Source organism: Neomonachus schauinslandi, chromosome 5 (assembly GCF_002201575.2).
Source record: "Neomonachus schauinslandi chromosome 5, ASM220157v2, whole genome shotgun sequence".
Classification (NCBI taxonomy): Eukaryota; Metazoa; Chordata; class Mammalia; order Carnivora; family Phocidae; genus Neomonachus; species Neomonachus schauinslandi.
The window spans coordinates 66957288-66973601 of record NC_058407.1 but is presented as its reverse complement, the minus strand read 5'-3'; positions in this window follow the sequence as shown (position 1 = coordinate 66973601).

Here is a 16314-nt window from a genome sequence, read left to right as displayed (position 1 = left end):
CATGCAGGTGGAGACTATCAATCAGGAGACACTAGGTTAAATTGTGAGCTCATTTGCAGCAATGAGGCCAGAGGAACATGGGTTACAAACAATAATCCAGAGTATATGCTTCCTTGGGACTATGACGCTTGTGGGAGTTTGTCTGCAAAGTAGAAATCATTGGGACATATGTTGGATGAAAAAAGGTTGAGACATTCTCTTCTAGGCCATGGGCAGCCTCTGTGGGTTTTCCAATAAGGATGTGAGGAAATGAAAACAAGAAGATTTTGAATTTTTATAATATTCTAATATCATTACAATGAGCAAAGGTTTGTTTTTCAATGACTATCCTATTCAGAAAGTTGTACATGTTGTAAGGGAAATGTGTTTTCAGTTGAAATGAGACCGTGTAAATCAAGCTTAAAGCTTGTGGATTTAGTTAAGTGGAATGTAGGTGAAACAAAATCTCAATAAATCAAGAAATCCAACCTTAATGTAAGCAGTTCATTAATTAAAACTCACAGCCAAGTATAAGATTTACACAATTCGGAAGTGACAATACTGAAATAGCATCTGTTTCCAAGCATCTGCTTACCAAGAAACTGCTCTTCTTACTGAACAATAGGATAAATCATGATCCCCCTATAATCCTTTTAGGATTGGGAGTATTTCCCAGGACGTTTTCAAATGACCTAGGCACATTCATTTCACTCCAGTAACAAAATCCACAGCTGTAATTTCCTCAGTTTACAACTTTGAAGTAGCAATCGTTTGACTATCAAATTGTAGAGGTTTGGGAAGGAAGATTAAAGCTGAAGGGGGCTGAGGAAGCTGAGGGGAAGGAGCGGGTTTCTACAGAGCAAGGGTGGCCAGGGGTGAAATAACTTGAGGGCAAAGAGTCATCGATACTAAAACTAGAAAGAAATGAAAAAAATGCCTGATGAAGAAGCCAGTGTGCTTACAGTGATGTTGCATTATATATGCATTTAACTTCCTAAAGATCAACCACATGTGATCAAGGAAACCACACAGATACGGGAAAAGAGAGAGAAGCCATAACTTAAACAGGGAGGACTCATTTTGCAAGCTATTCCCACTCAGTGAACGATGTTCCACAGTAAGATTGAGAGGGGCAATGTGAATCGGGTTTTCCTTTAGCTTTTAAGTGTCTTTCACTATGTGTGCATCTTACCGCACTGAACATGAATCGAGGGTTGAAAGATATGTAATTTGTTTTGCACAACATGGTTCTTAAACTCAAGCTAACTATTATTTCATCAGGTGCCCAGTGGGATGGGGGTCAGAGATGGGATGGTAGGAAACAGAGAAAACCTGTCAGTGGATTCATTAAAAGATGAGCCCTACCTCAGCTAGGGCTCGGGTAGATAAGCAGAACCACTAGGAATGACATGGAGTAAGGAACATAAGGATTAGACCTTCCACAACTACGGACGTTGTTAGAAAATTTATGGAAAGCTGTCACCTTGGCACCTGGTAGTGGGCCTGAAGTTACTGTGGGTCAGCAAGACTAGTATGGGGAAGGGACGGACACGGACAAATTGGAACCCACAAGGGTGAACTAGAACCCAGAGAGTAAAAAAGCACCCACATCTGTCTTTCACCACTTCCAGACTTGATGAGGCTGGTGACCTGTGGAGGAACTGGTGCCTTTCACCACGGAGCCACCCAGGCACTTGGTCCAGGATGTGCAGAAGCCAGAGGAAGAGATCTGCAGAAGCTGAAGGAGCCACCGGGCCAGCTGCAGCCCCACAGCCCACGAGGTAAGGCCGTATATAAGTGACACCACGAACAAGCTGCTACAGCACTTAGTGCCTTAAGTCACCCTCATGAGGGCAGGACTGCCGCCTTCCTTCTGCCTTCCGAGTCAGGCACAAACTCTTCTGGTGGCCAGCCCTAATCCAGAAAATCCTCTTGTTTGAAAAAGCTGTTATCAAATACCAGCTTTTCCCCATATGTGTTGTTATGAGGGTCAGAGGGAGAAGCAGGCTCCCCGCTGAGCCACGAGCCCGATGTGGGACTTGATCCCAGGATTCTGGGATCATGACGTGAGCCGAAGGCAGTCGCTTAAACTACTGAGCCACCCAGGCGCCCTGTGTTGTTATTTTTTTTAAAAAAAATACTTGAAAAGCCCTTATTTGTTGCCACGGACCTGCCAACCCCAACATTTGATCTCCCACCCCCCCCACCCCCCCACGAACAACGTTTCTATTTAATTTAAGCCTGGGTAGTACTAAAACTATACATTTCTGATTTTTTTTCTGCCTACTGAAGTATTTGTATTGGTAAAATTATCAATATTCATAATTGTAAGTCTTTACTTTTTCTGAAAAACAATTCCATTATGGGCAGAAAGATTGCGGTGCTTTATTCCCTTTAAGTCACGGTTTATACAAATCTATGTTCCATCCTAGTAATTTCTCAGAGGGTCCAAGAGTTTGGTGATAGCTGAATTCTAAGGAAAGCTATTAGCTTGAATGACCATTAACTAATAACTACTGTTATCTGCTATTTAATGATACGGTGAGCTCATCGAGGGCAAGGGCCATGTCTCATTCTTATTTGTATTCAAAGCACCTGGCACATACTAAGCACACAATAAATATTATCAAAAGACTAGATGGATTTTTCTGTGACTTTGAATGTTTGGCTTTAAAAGCCTGACTTTGGATGAGAAACTCGGATCCAGAACTGCAAAGTCTGAGTGAGGACAGAAAACACAAATCAGGTGAGTGGACAAAGAGAGCTATTCTACATCTATTCGCCCTTATTTATTTCCATCAAAAACTGTTCGTTGATTATAGGCTGCATACCAAGCACTGTATCAGACCATGGAAATATAAAGGCAGGGGCTCACCCTCAGGCATTTCACAGTCTCATCAGGCCTCAAGACACAGGGACAAATAACTTACTACAGTAGAAGTGCTTTTATAGAGAGATGTGTATACAGAGCAAAAAGTGAGCAAATACATTTTCTAATTAGAATCCTAAACTACCCAAAAGAGATGGCTGGAGTTCCAAACTCGAGAGGCATATAAATGGTAAGGTTCCAGTGTTTTGCTATCTGAATTCAAATGCCCATTTGAGGAGTGGGGAGAGATGGGTGGGAAGTTTACTAGGCTCCATTCCACTTGTAGTCCAACTCTCTTACAGTCCAAGTCCACGCACAGCTTAAGGAAATCACTGCTTCTTAACATACCTGAGCCTGTAGAACCGGAAAAGTCACTTAGATATGGCTTTCCCAAACTGGACTCAGAAGGCATCCCTTTACTCCAGTAAAATATTTCTCAGATACTGTCGTAGAGTATTTTACAAGTACACTGCATCTTTATGAACAATTATTGAGTTCAAGTCTATATTGTTATTCACTTATTTGACTAATCCTTACAGAGTTCCTGATTGTTCCTGATTGGCTACCACGCATGAACCAAGGACCAGTAATTGCTAATACCAAGGTGAATGTTAAGGAGCTTGAGTCAGAGGACAAATAACTTCAGAACAATATGACAATACCTAAGCAGATAATTAGGGCACCATATATATCAGGAGCAGGAGAGTGTTTTGGGACAAGGTGGAGGAATCATTAATTTTGCTTGAGGGGCGTTTGGGAGACTTTCAAAAAGGAGATATTTCCACCAAATCTTGAAGACTGACCAGGAGTTCACCAGATTCATAAAAGCAAAAGGCTTCCACAAATAGGAAAATTGAACCACGCATATATTAGGCAACACATTTAGTGACTTCCTAACCATCTTTAGGTAGTGACTGACCCTTAAAGTAGGCATTGTAGCAAATTCTCCAGCATTGCTCTGAAGTTTCTTTGGAATGTTGTGTATCTCCAAAAGATTTGGGAACAAGTGAGACATACAAATGCATATACTGAATCACTGTGTTAACTGACTAAAGATATAAAAAGTAAAACTATGGCTAAAAGCACAAGAGCAGGTCAAGTCTGACTTATCTTAAAACACCATTCCTGTTTCACTAGTAGTGAAAGGTCAGCTTCCCCAACATTGTGCTTTGGATCCATCAAATCAACAAATATCTATTTACACGATGGCTACTCTATGCAAATCGCTTTGCTAGTCTTGATAAGTATGGAGCTTCATAAAAGAAAGAAAACTTTATAGGACCAATAAAAAGGATGGTTCAGTTCCCAGTTATGTTTCCCATCAAACACAACTCATTCACTTATTCTCCTATATATCTTGTTCCTGACTTTGTGCTCTATAAGGTTTTCTATTAAGAAAAATCCACTGGACTTGAGTCAAATAGTGAATGGCCTTCATTTGACATAATTATGTTTTATAATTTTTATCTAACCTCCAGTTTTAAAATTTCAGAAGCTCAGTAAGTACAATTTGGGGAGCATTAACTCCTCAGGCACTCATTACTGTTATCTGCCATTTTGTCTTCATTAAAATTTCCATTAACCTCTAATATCCAAAATACATAAAGAACTTTTACAACTCAACATCTACAAAATACAAATAATCCTATTAAAAATGGGCAGAGGACCAGAATAGACATGTTCCCAAAGACAACATACAGATGGCCAACAGACACATGAAAACATACTCAACATCACTAATCATCAGGGAAATGCAAATCAAAACCACAATGAGAGATCACCTTACACTTGTAAGAATGGCTAGAATCAAAAAGACAAGAAATAGCAAGTGTTGGTGAGGATGTAGAGAAAAAGGAACCCTTGTGTACTGTTGGTGGAAATGTAAATTGATACAGCCACTGTGGAAGACAGTACGGACGTTCATCAAAAAATTAAAAATAGAAATACCATATGATCCAATAATTCCACTACTGGGTATTTCCACAAAGAAAATGAAAACCTTAATTCAAAAAGATATATGCACCCCTATGCTTATTGCAGCATTATTTACAATAGCCAAGATATGGATGCAACCCAAGTGTCTATCAATAGATGAATCGATAAAGATGTGGCATATATGGAATGGAATATTAGCCATAAAAAAGGATGAGATCTTGCCATTCGCAACAACATGTATGGACCTAGAGGGTAGGGTATAATGCTTAGGGAAATAAGTCAGACAGGTAAAGACAAATACCATATAATTTCACTCATAGGTGGAATCTAAATAACAAACAAAAAGGCAGAATCAGACCTATAAATACAGAGAACTGATGGTTGCAAGAGGGGAGGGGAAGGAGGATGGGCAAAATGGCTGAAGGGGAATGGAAAGGAGATACAGCTTCCCATTTGGAATAAGTCATGGGCATAGAAGGTACAGCATAGGAATAGAGTCAATGGGAATACACCAGCGTTGTATGGTGACAGATGGTAGTTGCACTTGTGGTGAGCTTGGCATAATATTTAGACTTGTCAAATCACTATGTTATACACCTGAAACTAATGTAACATTGTGTGTCAATTACACTCATCTTAAAAATGTAAAAAAAATTCCTTGTCTCCATCAGCATATAGATTATAAATTGCAATCAATTGTCTATTGACTAGAAGAAATCTTGCTTATAACTTATTAACCAACTAAGTGATTTTGCCCTCTCTTTTATCCTGTTGGTTCTTGAGAGCTACTTTCTAATGATCTCACAACAGGCTAATAGCTTCTTATCAAAGGTTAGTAAAAGTAACTTTTGTAAAACTTTATAAAAAGGTTAGGTTTCCAAATACATAGATCAAACTCTACAGTATAGTCAATGCCCAGTTACTCAGATCTAGGCACAGATCTAGGCACACCAAGACACGTAATTGAGAGAGTAGCTAAATTAGGCAGTGCTGAAAAGATCAGTTCAAAGTTCCAAGTGAGACACATACATATGGAAATTATAGAAGCTATTATTTGCATAACATATCAGAAATTGAATAGCACAATAGAGACTCTATCAACTTCAGTAACTTTTCTATTAACAAAGGAGATGTATTTCAACTATTTGTCCTTGTGGTCAGAGATCTCATTACCAGAGTTGAAAGTACTAGAAGTCTTAGGAATGTATTCCAGAATATTCTTTCCCTGTGGCAGAGTACTTCCTCTTACTCTGCACTTTAGGCAGAGTGAAAGAAAAATGCCTGGGTCCTCTTGGCCTTTGTAAAGGTTACTTTTGACTGTCTTAGGAAAAGTACTTAAATTGTGACAGTAATAAATATTAAGAGCTAATATTATTTCCATTTTACAGGTGATACAATTAAGGTCCCAAAGAGCTTAAATAATGCAAAAGACCTATAGCTAGAACGTGTCAGAGCCCAAACTCAAACACTAGTCTGACTCATAAGCCCAAGTTCCCAACACTTTTCCAAACTCTGGGGGCTGACATTTTACAACTCCTGGTAATGCCTCCAGTCTCTAGGTGCCTGAAGTCTGAGAGACACCAGGGTTCTCTCTGTGTTATCTGCAAGAGATCTGGATCTGTCACAATGCTGCTTTCTCTTCCTGGCAAGCAATGCCAAACACTGAGGTCTTAGAAGTTATTAATAAAATCCTCATTTCCCAAACTCAGGTTTGGAACCAATTTAGCAGAGAGACTCGGGAATCAGTCAAGATTGAAATGTCAGTTTCACTACCACTAAGACTGCATTAGAGGACAAGACTGAGATGTGTAATCAAATAGGCTCACTTTAGCTCTATGTCCCAACTGGGACTCACGCTTGAGGGAAGGTTGGGACTAAGAGCAGATGTACTTATTCAGGGTTGCAGCTCTACACTGCTCCAGGGCAAACAGGAGGAGGAAACCAAATCTGTAATGCTCACAGCCTTTTAATAGATTAGTTCTACCCACTTGGGAACCATAGACCTAAGGCTGTTGTCCAACAATCAGGCATTTCACCCATTCTACACAAGGAGAGATGAGCAAGAGCCCCAGGGGTGTTGCTCTAGTGGAATAGTCTCCAGTAGAAATATGAGAAATGAAGGAAATGGGTCCCCAACTCATGGGAACTTCTTTACACCCCTGCCAGTGGTTCTGTAGTTTTTGTGAAAAAGATATTTTCACAGGATTTTCTTAAACCAAATATTAATATACTTGGGGTGCCTGGGTGGTTCAGTTGGTTAGGCATCTGCCTTTGGCTCAGGTCATGATCTTGGGGTCCTGGGATTGAGCCCTACATTGGACTCTCTGCTCAGTGGGGAGTCTGCTTCTCCCTCTCCGTGTGTGCGCGCTCTCTCTCTCAAATAAATAAATAATCTTAAAAAAAAATTTTTTTAAATAAACTAAGTCTTTAAAAAAAAAAATCCCAAATAGTAATATACTTGCAAAGGAAAAAGAAAAATCAAAGGAAAGACTTCTTATTGTTCCAAATGGTAAGCACTATCACGTTCCAGCAGACATAGTAATGTGTTTAAGAAAGAAAGAGAAAATCATCTCCACCTACAAAGACTTTATCATTCATTGGTGGTGGCAAGGGACCGAGCGTGAGGTTACAAGAAAACATGCATAATCCATGTGGTGTTGCAAAACTCGTGTGCCCCTGAGATCCACTCTGCCCGGCTCCATGCCTCCTGGGAGCCTGCTCTGCCTGGTGGCATCAACAGGCCCCTCCTGGGCCCAAGGCCACTGGTTGGGTTTGCCAATGGAGAGCAGGCAGACAACAAGCTTGGGATATTTATTCCTCTTACCACACCCCCACACCCCGGTGGTTGTGTGGGTTGGCCATATCCCTCCGCTGAAGGCCACACTCCTGTCCGGTGGTCTCGCTGAGATGCCATGTTTGTTTCCACACGGGGCCCCTTCAGCCCCAGTGGAGGAAACAGCACTCTGGGGTCCTGTACCTTATTTGTTTCCCTAGCCCCTGACGCACCTTTAGAAGTAGCCCCTTTATTAAACACTGGCCACATTGCCCCCATTTCATTGTGTGATCTCTTTCCTGCCCAGGACCTTGACAGATAAATACATATATGATAAAAGTGGCTCTTTGCAGCTTCCAACGCCCTCCCTTTTTTTTTTTTTACCTGTTGAATCCAAACACACCTGGACTCCTGCAGTGACCCCCTAAATGACCATTCCCATCCGCCCGTGCCCCTGCTCAGCTCGCCCACTCTCTACACAGCATCCAGAGGTCTTTTCAAAATGCTAACAGAATCAAGACACTCCCCACTTTAAAACCTTTTCATTGACTTCACATGACACTCAGAATAAAATCCAAATACCTTATAGCCTGCTGGGATATGAGCCATCCTCCTCTTCTGCCTAACCACAGACCATCCCCTCTTGTCCTGTCTGCCCCACTCCCATCCTCCAAGGGCAGGATCCCCCCTACCCGGGCCTTTATAAATCCTGAAGTCCTAGCCCCATCTCCTTTCTACTTAGTGCCTGCTGATTGCAAACATCACTTCCTCAGGAAATCCTTTCCACCCACTCCCCAACATTCCCACAATGTTGTGTTCCCCCCATGCACCCCACCCCCGACTAGGTCAGACCCACTTGTTATACATGTTCCCAGAGCTCCCTACGATTTTTCTTCTAGGCCTGTATACATGTTTAAGTTATATGTATGTGTGATTTTGTTTTTTTTACATCTCTTTTCCTTTCTGATCATCAGCTCCAGGGGCAAAGTAGAAGGCAAAGCCTGGAATTATTTTGATCACCATTTATTACCCCATGCTTCATACAAGCCCAACACAAAACAGTCAGTAGATGTCTGTTGAATGAATGAGCTCATTAAGTTCATATCAGCCTTGGTGGATGGAAAGCGAAGGAGGAGGGAAATCACAAGACTATATATGAGAAGGCTTGGTGTGTAGGTATTGGCTCAGGGCCTGACTACTTGAGTGCGAGGACCCAGTGAACCCCTCAAAGCCCTCACGGCATCACATCTAAAATAGTGATACTCCCTTCATGGGCGCTTGTCCCGTGAGAGCATATCCAGGTACGAGAGCCTATATATAAACTGTAAAGTGGAATACACTCCCCATTGCCCAAAGAGAAACTGCTCTTCACCTGAGTACAAAGGGACGCACACCGTTAACCTTGTTCCCAGGAGGGGAGGGCAAGCAGTTTGAGAGAGCCAGTGCTTGGGGGGTGGGGGGTGGGGGGTGGGGGGGGGTGAAAGCAGGTGAATGTAGTCCAGAAAGATTCCGTGGAGAATGCGATGCATGCAGAGAAGAGATTTGGACAAAGAGGTTGGTGATTATGTTCTGAAAAAAGGGAAGTTACTGTTTGTGAGCAGAGAGGCAAGCACTCTAGCCTGCCCAGAACTACTAAGTCAAAGAGAACGTTTCCTTTCCCGAAGTAAACATACGTCAGGGCTACAGCATGCTGGGTTTTTCCTTCAATGAATTCAACTCCGTATCGAGAAAAAGGATAGGATTTGTAAAAGAAAAAGATGATTGGACAATGTTTCAGGATTTTTTCTGTGGTTCCTCCTATTACCAACCCATTTCGTTTCCTCACTCTTTTTCTCACATTTGGTGAATAGTATTTATTTCCTCAGAGATGAGAAGATTCAGCTAAAAGCCAAGGCTTTGGGTTTCAGATACTTTGTTTTTTGAATTGCATAAACCCAAGCCCTGAGTAAACTCCAGGCATAAGAAAAAAGATTTTAGAGAATGCATAATGATCTAAAAGTAAGTCTGGGGGTGAGGTGGGGTTTGGAGGTACCAACAGAGGCGGGGGGGGGGGGGGGGGGGGTTGTGGGAAAGTCAAACAGCTCTATTCCTAAGAGGTCCTGAACCTCGGGCCCAGCCATGCTCCACCTTCTGCGAATTGCCTGAGCCCAGATATTTGGGGTGGGGGGTATCGGGGCACATGGTAATGACACCAGTTCCAGATAGGCTCTGAGACTCCATGCACCCCTTTCTCAGGTGGAGCCCAGAATTTCCCTATGCCAGCCTGATAGGGCAGCAGAAGAAAGGTCTGCACGAGTGGCTAAGCAAGAATGTTTCTCAGGTGCTCCAGAGCAGGGGCAGATGCAGACATGGCCCCGGGGGGCTGCTAGCTGTCACCTGCTTGGACCCACTACAAGGCTCGATGGGAACAAGGATGTCAGCCTGGATGCCCAAGGGGATGACAGTGTTGACATGAAGTAACCCTCCGCGGCCACCAGAGCAACACCCAAAAGCCCCTCAAGAAAAGGGGCGGAGTTTCTAAGATCAAACTTTGGTTGGGTTACAGAACAACGAACAGGTTATTTCTACAGACTTGAGTGAGTAGACTGAAAATCTACCCTACCCACTTCAGAAGTAGTAAGACAGTGGAATATATGGTAAGCGGTATATGAGCGGAAGTGTGGATTGGGGGGGGAAGCATGGGGCCCCACCTCCCCTCATACACATACTCTCTCTCTCTCTTCCAGGGGCACTTTTCTTCACATCATATTGATTTCATCTCCTCATTTAAACAAACTCACACAATAGGGACTTTCCCGCACCTCTTTCCCAGCGCAACCCCATCTTTCAGCATCCTTGAATTGCTTCGCCCGTAAATTATGGGGGTTTATTCTGATGTCCCTCCGAGCCTCCACCGGTAGTCTTTCATGTCAAATATTTTTTTTCATGGTAATAAGAAAACAACCCTAGATGTGTTTAACACAGCAGCCAAGGTGTACCCAAGGGGTGTAATTAGCACTTACCATGCTAGAAAGAAAAGGCAAGATGTAATGCTGCACTGCTTTCCTGGAAGAAAACTGTAAGGTACCGGAGCGGGGGACGGGGAACTGGCTTCAAAATTGTCTCTCTTCCTAAGGTACTCAGAAATTATATTTACCGTGGTTCTGCTAATTATGGAAGCAAACAGGGGGTTACGGGCTGATGCCAGGTAGGCAGTCACTCTCGGAGGGAGTAAAAGAGGCTGCCTGTGGATTGCTAACGTCGTTTACAGGAACCAGCACCACCGAGGATTTCAAGACTCCTAGTCAGGTGCAGGCACTGATGACAACGGATACTATTAACAGCACTTAACTTTTTTTTTCTTTTTTATAAATAAATGTGGGGTGTGGGGAGAGGTATTAGAGACTTCTGGGCTTTGTTTTCATTTCCCCCACTCCTTCTGCAGGAGTGCCTGAACCCTGGCTCTTTGCCTTTGTAATAAAGGATCCCAAGCTCTCTCTGTTGTTTTGTTTTGTCTTGTTTCCCTTGTTCAAATTAGGTTTTTAAAAGCGCCATGACTCATATTCAGAGTGTTTCTAATTTTGCCTGATTGGTGGCACCTTTCTGTCAAGGCACCCTAGTCTTAGATTTAAGTACTCTTTCCCTAACAATATTAATAAAAAAACTTAATTTTTTTTATTAGATGAAAGAGTCTTTGTGTTGACCAGGAGTTTAAAAAAAAGCTACCAAATAGGTCGTGGGTCATCTTGAATTCAAAAGCTCAGATTTTTAACCTCACACACATTTTACCAATTTTATTAAGGTTAAAAATGGAGAACGTGGAGTGAATTTCAGGACCAAAATGATTTTATTTGATTGAAATTACCTATTAATTTGTTGCAGCTGGGTAAAGGATAGGGCATTTTCTTTGCATCTTAAGAAATAACAGTGAAAGCACTAAAGAGGATGGATTAGGACTTAATGCTCTAAATATTAAAAGACATGCCATTTGGGTTTAAATCACTTCAAAGTTGGAGATGGTTCTAGTTACGCCAGATTCGTGCCTTGTTTTTTAAGAGGTTTCAAAAATTGAAGGTGGAACCAGAGGGCCACACTAACAACAGTCATAGAACAAGGTTAGACAAATGTAAGAATTACGCTGGAACCGCCTTCAGTGAAGAGATGAAGGCTTAGGAAACTGTACAGAGGACAATATCACATCACAGAGCAAAGAACTCATAATCACTTAGTTCTGAGCTAGCTGCATTCGATATTAACCGACCACGACCTCTAGCACTTAGACAAGTAGTGTGATGGTCTGAACAAAATAAACAGCAAAAGTGAATGGAACCTTGTTGGGGAGGAAGAATTGAAACAAGAACAGGTGTCAACACAGCAAGCCCCGCCCATACTATGAATATGCATGTGTCATTTCTAGATCCTCTTAGGAGCAACCTGTTAATATTTTTGGTTGTTATTTCAGTTCTTACTGCCACATACTTGACCTAGAAAATGAAGTTAAACTGGAAATGACACTACACTAGAGATAGTGACCTAAATCATACTAGAGGTTAATAGGGGGGGAAAAATGTGACATTTGGAAATCATCCAGGAAATTTCCTGGAAATGACCAAAATATCAAAGTTACTATTTTCATTGATTCTATGATTAATTTTCCCCAACATTTTAAAATCTCTGAAATTGGAATGTGTCTAACAATTCAACGGTGCCCTACAATTATAACTGTCAGCATTATTTTTCTTAGTAGTACACAAATAATGCATCTTAAAATTGGTGGTATCTTACATTCCACAAAATATGAATTTTTAGTCATGATTATTCTTACAGATAAAATAAGAGAATTAAAAACCTCTCATAACTTTCTCAGCACTGACAGTATTCACCTAAGTTATCTGGAGCTGCCTGGTTTTCTAGAAATGCACTGCCAATTATTGTAGCATTAGCCATGTGTAGTCGTTTAAATTTAAATTGATTAAAATAAAAACCAGTTCCTTAGTGATACTAGCCAAATTTCAAGCACTCGATAGCCACCTATGGCCTGTGGCTGCCATATTGACTGATGTGGATTTATAAGACATCTTCATCACACCAGAAGGTTCTATTGGGCAATGCCAGTCTAGAATGCTGACTTTCTCTCATAAATACTTCAGTTTTGAGCAACAGTACAGAAAGGCCGCAGAAATTTTAGTAACTGTCTCAGGGGCAGCATTTTACTATTTCATTTGGATGTTGGTTTTACTCTGTAAAATGAAATTTTAAAGTTTCATATTTTGTCCCTATCTCTATAGATTTCAAAATTATGTTGTTGGTTTGTGGTAGTTATTATGTTGGTAAGGCTTAAATGCACACTTATCAATGAAGTAGGGTTATCTAAGTTACTATGTTTATAGAATCTTATTAAGGATGAGCATCTAGAAATTTTTGTATGAAGGTATAAATGGAAGAAGAGGGAAGATACTGTGAATAGGCCCCAAACTTTACCTTAAGAAAAAAATGAAAATCTTTGACAGATTTAGGATCATTGATTCCTTCAGTATCTTTAATACCTTTTCAAATAAAATTCTTGAAAAAAATTAATTAGTTTAAGAAATTCTTAATTAAAAAGTTAATTCTAGCATGGTCTTTGAAATCAAGCAGACCTAGGTTTGAGTCCTGAATTTCAAACTCGTTAGTGTGGCCATGGTCAAGTTGCTTGACCTCTCTATGACTCAGTCGTTCATGCATGTTGTAACTACTTCATAGAGCTTTTTAAAGAAGACAAAGCACATCCACAACACATATGGTAAGCATTCAATAAATACTAGCTTCCCTGATCAGTCTTAGAATTTTAGTGACCACATTGTGAACAAGTTGAAGCACGATGGGTGTGATATGTGCAAAAGTATAATCACACATAAAGTGGTGGTGGAGGGGAAGGGGGGAAAGACAGGAACTTGTTCGGTCAACCACTCAGGGCAGACTCACCCAAGGAAATGACACTTGACTGCATCTTGAAGGATGGCCAGGAGTTCACTGTCCTGAAGGTGGCTGAAGTTGGGATTTTTTGCCAGAGAAACAGCATGTAGGATAGTCTAGAACCTTGAGAGAACTCTTGGCACTAGGAGAAAAGGATTTGATTTGGGAATAGAGTGAAGAACAGGAATTATCAGGAGCTGAGGCTATGGAATTTGTTGAAGTCAAACTATGAAGGGCCTGAGTGCCACACTAAATGTTTTATCAAGACTTGAGGCAGGACCTCTTGCAATTTGTTGGGTAAGAGCTGAGCAAGACTCCAACAGAGGAAGGGTAGAGGAGTGGTCTATACTCACTGGTGCAACTTGTCCCCTCCCATTTCCTCTTGAACTCACTCTATCACACCACTGAAGCTGCTCTTGTAGGATGACTAGTGAGCTCCGTGTTGCTATTTCCTGGGAACAATGTCAGACCTCATCTTACTTGGCCTAACCGCATCATCTGACACACTCTGTCCTCCTTGAAAGGTTTTCTTCACTTGGCTTCCAGGAGGTCACGTGGCCTTGGTTTTTCTCCTATTTCACTAGCTTCTCTTCGAAGTCCCCTCTGCTGGTTTTGCCCCATGGCCCCAGCACTTAACACTGGGGCCCCGGGGCCCAGCCTTTTGGGTCTCTGAACTTTCTTATGACTCCTCAGATGAGCTCATTTAGTCTCATGGCTTTGCATACACACTCTATGCTTTGTTGGATTTAAATTTCCCGTCCAGCTCTCTGGTCTGAAGCCCACCTGTGTCCATCCAGCAGCCCGTTCATATTCTTCACTGGGATGTCTAAAGCATCATTCACTTAACTTGTTCAAAACAGAATTCTTGATCTGCCATCATAAAGCGCTCTTCCAAAAAAATAAATAAGTAAATAAAGCGCTCTTCCTGCAGTCTTCCTCATTTGACTTGATGGCAGCTCCAGCTTTCCACTTGCTCAGATCAAAAACTTTGGAGTTATCCCTGACTCCTCTTCCTCTCTCTCACACACCACCCACATTCAATCTGTCAGGCTCTCTTCTTGACTGTGACTTCAAATAAGTCCAGAATACCTCCACATCTCACCATCTCAACTGCTACCATTCCACTTGAGCAACCACCATTTCTTTCAAAAGCTTCCCAACTGGTCTCTCTGCTCCCACCCTAATCCCACCCACCCCCATACACACATACCCTCCCCCACTTTACTCTCAAGACCACAGGGTGATCCTGTTTTACACATAGATCAGGTCACTCCATTCAAAATCCTCCAATGATTTTCCATCTCCATTCACACAAAATTGCCTCTGTGTCCTAACAGTCTGCCCAACCCTTTCCTTCTCTGACCTCGTCTCCTTCTCCTCCCCTTGCTGACTCCACTCCCACTACCTGAGCTCCTTTCCATTTCTTGAACCTGACAAGCATGCTCCCTCAGAGTCTTTTGCACTTGCTCTTCTCACTGCCAAGCATGTTCATCGCCCTCTGCCCCCACCAACCTCATATCTGGGTGGCTTACTTCCTGACCTCTCCTAGGTCAAATGTTTAGTCAAACGTTATTTTCTCAGTGAAGCCTTTCCCAACCTCCCTATTTAAAGTTGGACACTGCCTCCCAACACATCCTTCTCCCTTTACCTACTTAATTTTTCCCAGTAAAACTTATCACCATTAAAATACATCATTTATTTGGCTTATTATCTGGCTCCTCTTGCTAGAACATAAACTCCACAAGGACAGGGATTTTGTTCTGCTTTTGTTAATGGCTATATCCCCCCCAGAGTTTAGTACAGTACCTCGCACATAAGTGCTCAGTAAATATGTTGGGCAAACTGATGCACGTTTGCTTGGTTGTGGGGGCTGAGGGAGATGGAGGAGGTGAGAAGGTGTTCGTGTATTCTATAACATTTAGTAGCATTTCCCATATGTCAGGTACTGTGCTAGATGCTGAAGATCCAGAGGACATCAGCAGATGGGCATATGGCGATGCCAGCAACCAAGAGAGTGAATCCAGAGGACAAAGAGGAGTGTTCGGGCCACTTGTTGAATCTGGGGGCTATGGAACATCCAGGTGTAGATTCCAATCATAAGCTGGACCAGATTCCAAAATCCACATCTCCCCAACGTGCAGAAACCAGACTAAGAGGCAAGGTTAGAGGATCTCCCCGGAGCTCTAAGCTACGATGCACACCTGGGCAGTAACACCATCTTCTGTGCGGTCTTCAACTACAAAGATAAAGTAAACATTCATAATATTTGCCTCACAGCATTAATTGACCTTGTATGTGGAAAGTCCTTAGCTTCCCAGATGAAAAGCATTGCAGAACTACAGTTAATCTTGCTGACTCAGAGGGAAGGCTGGTGCCCTGACTCACCAGTGTCCTGAATTATCATGGCCCTTACCAAGGGCATCTTGGTATCTGTCCCCATGTTCCTTCCCAAGAGTTGACCCAGCCCCTCCCTAACCTCCCAGTGAGATCCAAATGCCCTCGGAAAGGGAATCAAGTATAATTAATAAAAAGCAAAAAATTTGCTATAACTATATACCTCAGGAGGAAAAAAAAAAAAGTCACTTCAAATAGTTTAGTCAAGAGAAAAATTTCTTTGTACAAAAAAAAAATTGGATGATTTCCAGTAATGCCAGACTTCAAACAGGGAGTGAGAGGGAGGGAAAGAAAGCCTGTTTTCTCTCACTCCAGAGGGCATTGTGGCTAAGGAGGTAAATAGTTTGCACAGAGGACTAAGGATAACTTGTCAACAGATGGCTTACCTATTCTAAGAAAGAATTATCTGCAAAAGCAAATATAAAAGAAG